Genomic DNA, 15,555 nt, shown 5'->3' with positions numbered 1-15,555 from the left:
CGATGAGCCTTCAGAAGGAATATGTGGCAGTTTTTGTAGGTTTTCAAGTGTGTTACAGGAAAATATTATCCAAGGGAAGTAATTGTATATAGAAAATTGAGGTCGTTTTGTTTGTTGAAGCTTTAAAGATTTATAAAATTTTGTTGTTTCTGGTGCGTTTGTAAAAGATGTAGCACCTTTAGAGAAAATGTAAGGAAAAATTTGAAATGTTATGTAAGAATATTGGAAAATAAACATGATCCAATAAAGGTGATTGTTTGTAAAAAAGAAAAAAGAATAGATTCCTGTATTTCCTGAAACTTAAAAAAATTACTGAAATTTGGTGTCTGTTGTGGGTTGGTAAAGGAAGGAATCAGTTTTGCTGGTTACTTTCGAGTGGTAGGACGAAAATGCTGCATGGAAAGTAATCGTTTACAGAAATTTGTAGTTATATTGTACATTTTATAAACTTAATGGATTCTTACAACTTTGATAATAGATGCTTACTTATCTCTTCAGTCATTATTTTTTGGGGATAACTTTCTAACAATCACAAATGTGCGCGTCTAATATTTCCCGTTTTTGTCCTTACCTTTTAGAGATCAGAGCTAATCACGTGTCAGGTTTATTCAACTTATAATCAGTTGCTGCATTTCGAGCCCCAGCCATCCTCGCCTTGCAGTTAATCATGAGTATGCTTTCCTTTTGCTTATTCGAAGCTAACACTTACATGGAATGATTTCCTGGGGTGCTTACTGCTTGACTCTGTGATTACCTGTGCTGAAGTGTTATTAGTCCTTGATGCTGCCAGAGAAAGATTGCTCCCTCGCGCTGCATGATTTGTGTTATCCCTGTGACTCTTATTTGTGTGGAATGGACTTTATACTAGTTGGTGATTGTTGTGGTACCGTCTTTTTGAGGTTTCTGTTGGCTGCGATAACTGGTTTTTATATACTGAAGATACCGATTAATGATAAAAAAAGAATTGGATAAAGGATAATGCCGTTCCTCGGAAGTAGAGAAGATGGTGGAGATGACAGTGTAAAGTTAACTTATGTTGTCACACTTTCACCTTTGCTTTCTTTCCCGAATCTCTCGTTATTACTGCTCATTTTCCTTTTACTGATGAAAATTTAGTACAATGATCTGTAAATTATAAATGAGTCATCTTGTCAAGTTCTCCTTGGCTAAAACTAATAATAGCTAAAACTTTACCTCCTTTATTGGATCTTATCCTTTTACAGATGATTTGGGATGGAAGCAATTGCCTGTAAGTGAATGAATTGCAAGTTTTGGTGATTAGTACATGCATTTATTTCAATATGTGTGTCATGTAACTCTAAGAAGAAAAAACCTGTCATCCTCAACTACACTGATTTGTTTTGAGCAAGAACAGAATAGTAAATATTATCTATTGCTATCTTTGACAATTATTGCTGTTATTTTCTGTTGCTATTTGCAAAGGCCTTTTTTATTGTTGTTTTTTAGGATTTTTCATTAATATCTCCATGTTTATAAGGATTCATTATTGTTACCTGTATATTCTTTGGGGCTAATCATAATTTTTGTGATTTATGTATATGGAAAAGCTTATAATGCTATTTATGATCTCATTGTTATCTATTGCGGTAATAAGTTGTTATCAGTAAAGATTATGTATATTCCTTTCCGTACATGTTGCTTATCGTCTGGTCTCGTGTCTTGCCTATGAGCTCTCCCTGATTTTTCCCCTCCCAGCATGCATTAGCGCGGCAAGGCGAGGTGGAAGTGTTCTCTCCCAACCTCTTTCATTATCCAAAGCTTCGTCCGCCTCCTCCTTCACGTTTGCTTGTTTTTCCCCCTCATCCTCTTTCATTACCCAAGCCTTCCTCCCTTCCCCTCTTCCCTCCATTTACCTATTTCTCAGTTCACATTTACCTCTGCTCCATCTTATTTTTTTTTTCTAGTATGTCTTTCTTTCTTTTTTTGTTTATGTCTCTTTCTCTCTCCTAGTAATTTGTGCTTCGTTTGTTGTTGTTGTTGTCGTTGTCGTTTAGTGACAGTGATTAATTATGCACGGCCTCGTTCTTCTTCCGTGTATCGTTGTTGGTTTGTTTTTTTGTTATGTTTTGTTTTTGTCCTTTGTAATTACGTGTTTTTTTCCTTTTTACTCTCCCTTCCTCACTTCCTCCCTTCATTGCTTTTCTTTTTCTTTTCTTTTCTCGACTTCTCTGTTTTTATTTTGTCCCTTTTTCCCTTCGTTATTATCAATTCCACTTCTCTTTGTTCTCTCCTTCCTATTTCTTACTTCCTTCCTATCTCTTGATTTTCTTGTCTTTTTATTCCTTCTTTATTCCTTGTCTTATTTTCCTTTTCATTCCTACTTTCCTTCTCTTCCTTCATCCTTTCTTCCTTCCTCTCCGTCATCAAAGCATTCATCCTTCATACATTCATCAAAACTTTCATATCCTTTCACCAACCACCACTACTACCACCACCACCACCACTACAATCACCACCACTATCACTATCACCACTACCACCACCACCGCCACCAGGAGCGACACTCTTACCTGTCTAGAGATCAAAGGTGGCAAACTTCTTCTAATTAAGGAGCTCCTCACCTGCTTACCTGTTTGAAGGGCATTTTCCACTTGAGAGACACAGGTGAGTCTTACGCTAATCAGGGGAATTAATGAGGTGATTCCTTTGGTCACTTCAACTCCACCTTATTCTTTACACCTGGATTCATACAGCAATATTACAAAGGATTTATTGCCTATAGGGTATCTTTGTCTGTTTCTCCCTCGCTGTGTTTCCCTTTGTGTTCTGCATGAGAGGGCGGGCGTCTCCATGCAAGGCTCTAGTCAGTAGTTATGCGACTGTCCTTCTGTCCTCGTGTTGTTCCTTCATTGCTGTCTCTCCGCCATCACTTCCATGCTACCTTTAACTCAGAATTTTATTTTTGAAGTTTTTTTTCTACCGTATAATTCTCCTTAGCTTGTTTTATTGTCTCCATGCAAGAATCTGCCTGTATTAGTGTCTTTCCGTCATCACTTGTTAACTATGATACTATTATTTTCTTAGTTCTTGTACCTATTTCTCAGTGGCTCTTTTTTTTTTCTATGGTCACTACTCATCTCTGTCTGCCTTTGAGTCTTTGTCATAACTTGCATGTTCTAGCTTAGTGTTGTCTTGACTGGTCCTGTTTTTTGTCTGACTCATGGGTGAATTATGAAAGGGCGTCTTCACATAAAGTTCTCTTGGTTACTTCCCATCTTTGTCTGATTTTTATGCTATCTTTCCATTAGCACGCTATTGCTATGGTCTCTGTTCTTAAGGTGCTCTGTTAGAAGGCCAGTTTTCAAATATCACATATAATAATTCGGGGTTTCATGTTTTCTTTTTGTCTCCCTAATTAAGAGACAGAAAATTTGTTAACTAACACTATACTCATGAAAACACTATTGAAACCACTAATAAGTTTTAAGACAGCTCATTAATAGTAGCAGAGAAACGATGCCTGAAAATTTAAGAATAAACCGTTTATCATAACTTCCCATTTGCTCTGTGTCTTGAGTGTGTCTTGTCTCATAATCCTGACTCACTTGCTCCTGTCTTGCCGAGATGAAGGGTCTACTTAATGTATTGTTCAAGTGTACCTTTTATATTGCTTTCAGTTTTTTATGATCTTCAGAATTTTGTATTGATTGATTTATAATGTATTGTTAGAGTTCTAGGAAGGATATTGGTTCTTATTCCTTGCTGTGTTTTATGTTCGTGTTTTTACTATGTTTAATTTTTTCTTGAGACTTATTTCATTCTTTTTGACTTTCCAGAGAGAGATTCACGAGGTAATCTTCGAACTCAATGTACAAGGTATTCTTTTTCTTACCTTTTTGTTTTATTTTTTATTTATTTTTTGCGCTTGACTTTGGTATTTTTCTTTCATCTTTTCTTTATTTCTGATAGTAGGAAGCATTTTCTTTAAGAGGTGTGGCTGCTCGTCCCCTACGTATATATTATTTTTTTCTATACTTTTTTCCGTTTTTTTTTTTACTCTCTCTCTCTCTCTCTCTCTCTCTCTCTCTCTCTCTCTCTCTCTCTCTCTCTCTCTCTCTCTCTCTCTCTCTCTCTCTCTCAACCACTACATGCATATAAAAAAAACTTACTCCAACAACATTTTTCCTTTTTCTTTTCTTCCTCTTTTTTTTTAACCTTCCTTACTTCTTCCCTTTCTTTATTTCTTTCTCCCTTTTCCTTTTTGTTTCTTCCTTTTTGTCTTCTTTTCTTTCTTTTTTATTTTATTTCTTCTTCTTCTTCTTTTTCTTAGCCATCATCATCATCATCATCATTTTCCTCTTTTTCTTCTTTTCTTCTTCTTCTTCTTCTTCTTCTTCTTCTTCTTCTTCTTCTTCTTCTTTTTCTTCTTCTTCTTCTTCTTCTTCTATTCCCTCTTCCCCCTTCATCCGTATACATTTTGTTCTTTCTTTGTATTCACTAGTGTTCCTTTGCGCTCTTCCTCATCAGCACTGGCGTCCACCTCTTCCTCGTCTTCCTCCGCTGTTCCTCCTCCCTTCCCGTCCCTCCCTTCCCACCCTCCTCTCCCTCCTCTCCCTCTCACCCTCCCTCCTTGCCTCCTTCTCTGGATGGCCGCACACCAAGACACCGGCCATTTTGTTGCCTCCAGCCAGACCGACTTAGCATTCCATTACGGCAGCAGGCCTTTCCTCCCTTCCTCCTTTCCCTCCCTCCCTCTCTCCCAACCCGCCGTCCCTTCCCACCGACCGCCGGCCCTCCTCAGCCCTCAGCCTTCCCTCCTCCCGCACGCACGGCTCCTCGGACGCTCCTCTCTCTCTCTCTCTCTCTCTTGAGTTTCTCTCTTTTGCTCTTTTCTTTTGTGTCTATTTTTCTTTGTTCATGAGGTTTCTTTCTTTCCTTGTTCATCTCTCTCTCTCTCTCTCTCTCTCTCTCTCTCTCTCTCTCTCTCTCTCTCTCTCTCTCTCTCTCTCTCTCTCTCTCTCTCTCTCTCTCTCTCTCTATGGGTATGTGGGTATCTATTTTTTTCTATCAAGTTTAGGGCTGTATCAAAAGATCAAGATCTGCTACTACAATAGTGTAATGATGATAATGGTGATGATGATGATGATGATGATAATATAGTAATAACAATAATGATAATGTTAATATCACCACGAAACTTTATTTATTTTCCTACATAGCTCTCTCTCTCTCTCTCTCTCTCTCTCTCTCTCTCTCTCTCTCTCTCTCTCTCTCTCTCTCTCTCTCTCTCTCTCTCTCTCTCTCTCTCTCTCTCTCTCTCTACACATTCGTACCTACAAGCGTATCTTTTCTTCTATGTGTCCTCTGTACACACACACACACACACACACACACACACACACACACACACACACACTCAAACAAACACACTCAGTCGTCCCTAGATTGACAGTGATCTATCATTGCCGTAAACTTCCCTAAATCTGTAAGGACGATGGCAAGTGGCGCATGACATCCAGCATGATGAGACACGATCTTGGCTGGTTTGTTTACGTTACCACCTGGCTTGGGTGCCCGGGGAGCGGCGGCCTGGTGGCGGCGGCGCGCGGGAGGAGGCGTGTCCTCCCGCCTTGGTGACAGTGGTGCGGGGGGCGGCACTAAAGAGGAAGGAAAAGAGTGAGGAGCCGCGTGGGGAGCGAGAGCAGCCGAGAGAGAGAGAAAGAGAGAGAGAGAGAGAGCAGGAGAAAGAGAGAAGCCTAGTCCGCCCGCCAGTGCCCGCCCCGTGCTCAGAGAGAGAGAGAGAGAGAGAGAGAGAGAGAGAGAGAGGAGAGATGACGGAAGCTGCTGATGACCGGACCTCTCTTTTCCCCCCCACTTCTCGCTTCTCCATCCCCCCCTCTCTGTCTCTCCTTCTCTCTTTCTCTCTCTCCCTCTCTCTGATCCCCCCGGCGCTCCCCCCTTCAAGCCACAACAAGATGGCCGGCCAGTAGTTGCCGCGGGGACGGTATTAGGCCGGCCCTCGCACACACCCCCTTCCTCCCCTCAACCCTCTCTTCATAATCCCTCCCGACCCCCCCTTCTTTTCCCCCGCTCCCTACCCATCCCCGCCTGTCTACCATTGTATCAGCCTCCCCTGCCCCCACAGCCCTCTCCCATTTTCTCTCGTCTACCTGAATGTGCCTCTACCTGGTGGGTCCTCCCCGTACCCTCTCTTACCTGGCAGAGGCTTACCTGCTCCCGACGCCTCTGCCTTGCCTCTGTTTATCTTGCATATGACGGCCATTGTGTTCTTTGCGGCGTTTGGGGTGAAGCGTTTCTGGGTATTTTGCTCTCCGCCTTCCAGCATGCCTCCTTCCCTTCCTTTTCGTCATCTTTCTCCTCCTTCGTCTTCCTTATCTCTTGGTTTGTGTGCGTTATTTCCTTGCATGTTTCTTTGCGCTTCGTTGGTCTCCTATGCTTTTTGTCTTTACGTTCCTTTGTGTTGCCTGCACCTTCACTTCCTTGGAGCGCGCTTGTGGAGAATCTGCACTTGACAGCGTCTTTGTGTTGTTCTCGTAGCTAACACACACCTGCCTTTATTTTCATCTTTTCCACAGACTTGCTGTTCAATATATCTCCTTCTTCATGTCCTTGGAATGTGCCTATAGAAAGTTTATGTTTCCTAAGTTTCTTTGTCCTGGTAGTCAAAGCTCAAATATATATCATGGTTCGTCTCTCCCATTATTTACATACAGTCTCATCGCAAACCTTCTACGTAATCACGCATACTTACTTCTGCCTATCTTGACAACCTCAGCTCATGTATACATCACTTTGCTTCTCTCTCAGACACTCCCTTTGTTTTATTACCTTCAGATTTTCTTTTTTATATATTACAAGTCCTAACTCCTTTATGGTTACTACCTAATATATATATATATATATATATATATATATATATATATATATATATATATATATATATATATATATATATATATATATATATATGTGTGTGTGTGTGTGTGTGTGTGTGTGTGTGTGTGTGTGTGTGTGTATCTATCTATCTATCTATCTATCTATCTATCTATCTATCTATCTATCTATCTATCTATCTATCTATCTATCTATCTATCTATATATATATATATATATATATATATATATATATATATATATATATATATATATATATATATATATATATATATATATATATATATATATATATATATATATATATATATATATATATATATATATGCATGATAAAGGAGGTACCCTTAGCCTCTTCTCGCCTATTGTGAATTTTGACATAGGGTGAGGAATCTTGTGTATATATATATATATATATATATATATATATATATATATATATATATATATATATATATATATATATATATATATATATATATATATATATATATATATATATATATATATATATATATATATATATATATATATATATATATATATATATATATATATATATATATATATATATATATATATATATATATATATATATATATATATATATATATATATATATATATATATATATATATATATATATATATATATATATATATATAGATATGGATATAGACAGATAGATATATAGACACACACACACACACACACACACACACACACACACACACACACACACACACACACACACATATATATATATATATATATATATATATATATATATATATATATATATATATATATATATATATATATATATATATATATATATATATATATATATATATATATATATATATATATATATATATATATATATATATGTGTGTGTGTGTGTGTGTGTATATATATATATTGTTTTCTTCACGATTTTAATTACCTTATGTACTGTTTTCCTTGGTATTTCTGAAGTGACTGATACCTAGTTGAAGAAAGGGTCCTATGATCTCATGAAGCAGAAGAAAGTATGGAAATATCACAACTGTATACACGAATGCTATGTAAATGATGAATTTCTTGATTTATAATATCAGATCATATTACATAGTAAACATGAACTCTTATTCTGTCTACCTCTCTGATGCAAGAGTTAACTTATAATCGCAAATTTCTTTTCTCTTCTGATAAAGTCTGGAAGTCCATGCCTGCTTCTGTATTATTTTCTTCTTATGACTTGAACACTATTAAAAGGGAGGAATCAAGACGTTTGTCCACTTATTATAGATAATGTATTTGCCTTTTATTTAGGCTTTTTCTCCTTTTTTTCGAAACCAGTTCTCCTCTTACTGAAGAAAAATTGCCTTCACCCTCTTCTGGCCTATGTTGGATTTTGATATAGAGTGAGCAACCTTTGGTCCTTCCATATCAGCTGCCCCTCTGCCCTCACTGGTAAAAGCAGTCAAATGAGCACCTGGAGTCACACAAGGAAGGCAACTGTGCCGGGGCATCTGGGGCATAACCGGTTACAGGCTCAGGGCATAAGGGGAGCAGATGAGAAGCGTGGGTATCGACTGTTTTGTAACTGGTAGTGCTCACCATCATTGTCACTATTGGGTTGTCTGACTTGTACCTTCTTCAGAATTGTTACAGTATATTGTTTCATACAATTACTAATACATATAAGCCTGATTCCTTCTTGCGCTTGCAGTTTTCCATATTTTCTTTACTCAGTTAATTCTTTTGTCTCTCTCTCTCTCTCTCTCTCTCTCTCTCTCTCTCTCTCTCTCTCTCTCTCTCTCTCTCTCTCTCTCTCTCTCTCTCTCTCTCTCTCTCTCTCTCTCTCTCTCTCTCTCTCTATCTATCTATCTATCTATCTATCTATCTCAGCTCCGGGCAGCCTGATGGCACTCTAGGGTCTGTTGTGGCGGGGGCGTGACAGGAAAGCACTGTCTCCCTTCTGGTATTGTGTAAAGATTAGGAACCGTTTTTGCTACGATGTTTTATTGTTTTTGTGTCAGTTTCTAGTTTCAAAAAGTCACTTAGTGTTCCATTAAATATATTGTTGCAAACATATATTTGTTTTCTTAATTTATTTAGTGAGTGCGCGGATTTTATTTCTTAACTGTAACGCTATATTACCTGCCCTTCACTTCGCCTGATGGACGGGATGTGTCTCGCAAACACTGCACACGACACACACACACACACTGGAAAAAATAATGTATATAGTCTTGAATAGCCAAGTGTCGTTTAATTGTTATCAAAACTAAGTATTTTCATCCTCTGTCATCTTTCATGTCGTGCACCACCTTGCATTTCACACCTTGCATTACACGCATTACACACCTTGCATTTCTCATTCCTCCCTCCTTTGGGTGCGACGTGATTGAGTCGGCAGTATGTTGCTTCTTTTATTTATTAATCATCTCCCTCAGAAAGTCATATATCATACATGTCGAAAATGTCTTGCAGCATTTCACAACCTGGCTAAAGTATAAAAACAGTACAAGAACTTATAACACATGAAAAAAGAAGCCATCAAACCTAAATGGGGCAGTCATTACAAGAAGCATACCTACCTATTTTTCACCTAAGATTGTCATCCAGAAATTTATATAATCTTCGTATCCAAGACTGTATTGCAATGTAACTCAAGTACCGCCTTCAACATACGGCATTACCGTCCACTATCACGCTCCAGACATGCTTTAGCTTTGCATCTCTCTGAAGCCTGCAGAGTGTCTTACCTTGCAGTCTACCTCGCCTTCTAATACAGTTCTGGATCATACTCCAAAACTGCTCAAGAATATGCTCCGTCCTAGCCTTGCAGCACATGTTTCCCTCTCTTGCAGTCTTTGCTGACCCTGCATACCAGCAAGATATCTCATCCCCAACCAGTAATGCATGTCAGTTTTTTACCTGCTTGCGTGTCATTCCATTACATTGGCATGTTCAAACGTTCCCAAGAAAGATAAGGCATCCTTGCAGGTAGTATGTTTTAGCCCGATCCTGAAGCATGCCCATATATGGCAGTAGTTTATGCCAATCCTCTCCACAGTTGCATGCCCCTCACGAGCCAGACCTCGTGCATGCCAGGCCTGCATGAGGGATATCTCTGCCGTGATCCGTCATTTTCTCCTTTATGATCTTCTGTGCCTGCTGACCCTGTAGCCTCTGGTATGGATTATCTAAACCAACATCGAAGATGTGTGTGTGTGTGTGTGTGTGTGTGTGTGTGTGTGTGTGTGTGTGTGTGTGTGTGTGTTTATTGCCATTTGGTCTGTGTTTATCAATTTGTTATTTCTTAATCCTTTTCTCATGATATGTGTCTTGATATGCAAGTGAACCCTCTTACGAGGACTGAGTTTGTTTAATAACGCTAAACACTATTTTTTTTTGTTTGTTTGTTTGTTTCTCTCCCATAAACGACGATATGGTTTATTGCCAATCGCACTTCTGGTTTACAAAATAATTATGGCCTCGCTGCTGGTAAATTGTCTCGATGACTCATCAGTTAGATCAGGGGTTCTCAACTTGGAGTTTGCGAGCCCCCAAGGGTTCACAAGAAGATTTCCAGGGGTACTTAGATGGCTGATCTATTAAAATCGCTTGCAGTACTATTGCTTATTGAGTTAGTCACTAAATCAACCTTCCAGGGATACTTAGATGGTTGATCTAATAATATCCTGCAAAGTACCATTGCCTATTGCGTTAGTATCAGTCACTAAATTAACATTCTCTTCGATGTCAGATTATTCGGGGTTCGGGAAGATGTTCTTATAACTCAAGTGGTTCTTAACGACAAAAGTTTAAGAACTCCTGAGTTAGATCCATACTTTTTGACTGCCATGAATTATTTTCGGGCCGCTAATTGCTCACTGTGAGATATAAGCGAATTTCCTAAGACAACAAAGATAGTGGTCGCAGAAAACTTTATGTGAAGACAACTCAGTGACTAAATTAAGCAGCCTTAACAGTTGAAAACCGTGTGCTCTGAGTAAATGCATAATTGAGTAATAAACATTTCAGCTTACCATATAATAAACAATCTCTTTGTTTTGTCTCAAGATTGAATTAAGTGATCAAAACTGCGTGGGAAGCAATTTCACTCATTAACGAACTAAAACTAAGTTATGCTGCAGTGATGGCTAGTGATGTAAGTCGTTATGGAAACCAGCTGGAGAGTCAGAATGCAAAAACGCAACTATAAGGTAATGCGATAACACGATAAAAGAATAAATATAAGTCCCTTGATTAGGAAACTAAGAATTGCTATACGGTAAGGGAGATTAATTTTGAGTTTTGAGACTGAAGATACACTTTTCATTAATACGTATTTTTGTGGCCAATACTTCATTACTGTAATCTCTTGTACTAATTATATCGTCACGTTTAATTAAATTTGGCTTCTTTCAGAGTTCTCGGATTTTGTCAATTCTTATATTCTTTTGATTTTTTTCTCTCTAAAAAGAAATTACTTGCTTCTATTCATTCAGATCTATGTTTATGTCTCCTCGACTTGGTGTTTTTTTCTTATTCAGTATATCATCTCTTTCCATTTCGTCCATCTTGATCTCGAATCAACAAACAATATTAGAATATCAGACAAATCAATGAAAAGTAAAATAATTTTCTGAAGTATGCATGGCTGCCACGTGAAGGCTTGGTACTTTCCTGTAGTTTTCTTTATATTTTTGTCTTTTTTCTAGTATCCTGTGTGTTATGCAGTTTTCCCTTATCACTTGTAGGCGTAAAAGGTCCTGATGTATGTTAAAATGATCTCCAGTGCTATTTATTATCTGGCTTCTTAATCCATTACAGTCGTGTCTTGCTTTTTTTTTTCACCTGACTATTTCTGAGTTCCGAAGTTTAATTGATAGAAGTTTTAAGGCTTCAAGTTCATTCATTATTTCATTCATTATTTTAAGAGTGGCAGGGCACATTAATTATGGAGCGTCTCTCTCTCTCTCTCTCTCTCTCTCTCTCTCTCTCTCTCTCTCTCTCTCTCTCTCTCTCTCTCTCTCTCTCTCTCTCTCTCTCTCAAAACGCTAATTACTTTTCAAGATGCTGCCTCTTTAATAATATAAACACTCCATCATGTTACTCTGGTGTTGCTAATTTGAGGTTTATGGTCAAAGCTTGCAGGAAATATCTGTCACAAACAATTATGCTTCCCAACCACTTGTAAAATTTCAGCATCAGCTTTGATTTTGCCTTTAATACTTGATCGTCAAACTATTTCTGGCATCGAAGGAAGAGAACGGAGATGGAAGAACTACGTGATGAAGGAGAGATAAGTAAAAGAGATGAGGAAAAGAAGTAAAGTATCATTATTACTATATGTTTTGTTTTTATGGCATTAACTATAAGTGTCTAGTATTCTTTGTATTATTTCTAACACTTATCCAAACACGACAAAACCCCTCTACAGGCAAGTCTTCCGGCATCCCTGTTCACGTCTTCACTTCCATCAGCCATTGATCCCCTGGACACTAAACATCCCGTCATATTTCATCATATTATCACATACTACACTTGTTTGTCACTAGAACACCAAAACGTTTATGTTATCTTATACACTCTAACACACCTACTTCCTTCAGTGTTACCTGGATGCCAAACTTTCTTTCTCATCTTAAACACGCTGACTCTCTTAATACCTGGAAAAAGTGTATTGACAGATCAACATATGCTCCACAGACCGAAGATGCGCCACTCCTCGTCTTGTGTTCCCTGTCTTCTGCACCTCGCTTCCTCGCCGCCATCCATGTCCTGCCCTTAAACTCCTCGCTCCTTGGCTTCGTCTTGTATGAAATTTTTGGAAAGCTACAACATCGCGTCATGTCTGCATCTTGTTGGTCAGATTGTTATTATTTTTATTATTATTATTATTATTATTATTATTATTATTATTATTATTATTATTATTATTATTATTATTATGATTGTTATTATTATTATTACAATTACTATTATATTAATATGTTTTCTACTACTACTACTACTACTACTACTACTACTACTACTGCTATCAATAATCCTTGCTTACGCATGATATAAGGAGATTAAGTAAAAGGGAATGGGTGAAGGAACTGGGATGCGCCTCCTTGTTGTTTTATTTCTACAATGAGACAGGCATGACAGTTTTATCCTTGCTTGAGTGTTTTCAGAGAGGATTGCAAGTAGCTTTGTATGGGAATATAAGATTATTATTACTCTTTTTATTATTATTATTATTATTATTATTATTATTATTATTATTATTATTATTATTATTATTATTATTATTATTATTATTATTATTATTATTATTATTATTATTACTATTATTAATATTATTATCATTATTGTCATCATCATCATCATCATTAGTAGTAATAGAGTTAACAAGGAAATAGCTAAGAATGATTAGCTTTTCGTATATAAGTACAACGGAATAGGGCAGGAAAAATGGGCATGTCTCTTCAACTCTTTATATATGAGCATCGTTTTGTGCATCTATCTTGCTTTCTTCTTGTCTGTCATTTTGAGTATATGAGAAAGGGAAACAGTATATTGAATTATTATGATAATTTTTTTTATCATTTTTTAAACTTTATTTCGTGAAGTGAGGCCAAAGACTACAAAACAAATTTTAGAAAAAAAAAACCCTTACTAATTACTGTGCCCCCCAAAACAAAAAGGCTTTGTCCTCAAAAATCAACGGCCAGTTAATGTTGCTGTTCTTGTTGATGTTGCTTTCATTATTATTATTATTATTATTATTATTATTATTATTATTATTATTATTATTATTATTATTATTATTATTATTATTATTATTATTATTATTATTGTTATATTTATTATTATTTATTTTTATTATTACTGTTATTATTATTACCTTTTCTGTTTATTTTCTTACTACTGCTACTACTACTACTACTACTACTACTACTACTACTACTACTACTACTACTACTGCTGCTGCTGCTGCTGCTACCACCACCACCACCATCAGCAACAATGCCGCCAACGTTACCACCAACACCACTACTGCTGCCACTGCTGCTGCCACTGCTGCTACTACTACTGCTGCTGCTGCTGCTACTACTGTTACTACTACTACTACTACTGGTGCTACTACCAATAATAATAATAATGATGATAATAATAATGATGATAATAATAATAAAATAATAATAATAATAATAATAATAATAATAATAATAATAATAATAATAATAATAATAATAATAATTGCTACTACATCTGGTATTACTACTACTACTACTACTGCTGCTACTACTGCTGCTACTGCTACTGCTACTACTGCTGCTGCTGCTGCTGCTGCTGCTGCTGCTGCTGCACTGCTGCTGCTGCTGCTGCTGCTGCTGCTGCTGCTGCCGCTGCTGCTGCTGCTGCTGCTGCTGCTGCTGCTGCTGTGCTGCTACTGCCACTCCTGCCACCACCACCACCACCACCACCACCACCACCACTGCTACTGCTACTACTGCTGCTGCTGCTACTACTGCTGCTACTATTGTACTGCTACTGCTGCTGCTGCTGCTGCTGCTACTGCTACTGCTGCTACACAACATATCCCACCACTGTACCAACAGTTTTCCACCACCACTCTTACTACCATTAATACTACGACCTCTACTCTTACTACTGTTGCCGCTACTACTCCTCCTCCTCCTACTACTACTACTACTACTACTACTACTACTACTACTACTACTACTACTACTACTACTACTACTACCACCAGGACCACCACCACCACTACTACTATTGTCATCAGTAAGTCACGTGAAGACTTTCAAGTATTAATGTTGGACAAATTTAACCCCAAAACTTTTAATTAGTTTGATGTTTTTATACCATTATAAGACCTTTGACAAACCTACAACGCACGCACGCCCGCCCGCACACACACACACACACACACACACACACACACACACACACACACACACACACACACACACACACACACACACACACACACACACACACACACACACACACACTTATTACCATGACTCCTATCATTTGTCTATTGAATATTTTGACTCACCCCGAACTTTACTCTTCTCTATATGTAAATCTTGTTTGTTTCCCATTTCCTTTTCTATTAAACATCTTTTTTTTTTTTCATCTCCCCGTCACCACTTGAGTTGTTGAGGATCTCTGCACCCTGGTATCCTTGCTGGGTATTCTTTCCTGCCAAGGTTTTGATTTTTTTTTTTCTTTTTATCCAAGTGGTGATTGAAACGTGCCAAGGATTCAGATCAAAATGTGCTTAGTTTTTTCGCATTGCTGATATGATGGATGTTGTTTTGAGGTGTAGGTTTTGAAAAGGACAGGGCAGCATTGGATTACTTAATTTAATTTGTTTTGTTTTCTTTATTTTATTGATTATTGTATGCTTGTATATTTGTTTTTTTTTTATTTATTGGGTATCGATACCTTGAACCATATGATCTATAGTTTATCCACTTAATATTTTCTTCTTCTTTTTGTCCCATGTAATGAAGGAAAATTTTAAATGTCTTAGTGCCGGTGCTTTTTTAGATTACATTTAGAAATGGAAACACGTTAAGCAAAAGGTTAATTTCATACAGTTCTAGTCATATTCACGAATAAATTTTATTAAGCAGATGAGAAGCAACCTATGATATATCACGC

The 15,555-nt window shown here is 37.3% G+C and overlaps 1 long non-coding RNA gene across 1 annotated transcript in view; it reads left to right on the top strand.

Annotated features, from left to right (window-relative positions):
* LOC123515573 overlaps positions 1–15,555 on the top strand; it is a 424,563-nt gene that overhangs the window by 404,639 nt on the left and 4,369 nt on the right. The window contains exons 4-5 of the long non-coding RNA XR_006677906.1: positions 3,798–3,837; positions 12,583–12,740. This is a non-coding gene — a long non-coding RNA (uncharacterized LOC123515573). The remainder of the gene's footprint in view (positions 1–3,797; positions 3,838–12,582; positions 12,741–15,555) is intronic.

This window comes from Portunus trituberculatus, chromosome 39 (assembly GCF_017591435.1).
Source record: "Portunus trituberculatus isolate SZX2019 chromosome 39, ASM1759143v1, whole genome shotgun sequence".
NCBI classification, from domain to species: Eukaryota; Metazoa; Arthropoda; class Malacostraca; order Decapoda; family Portunidae; genus Portunus; species Portunus trituberculatus.
The sequence above is the reverse complement of the archived record's forward strand: the minus strand, read 5'-3'. Positions and strand labels throughout refer to the sequence as shown.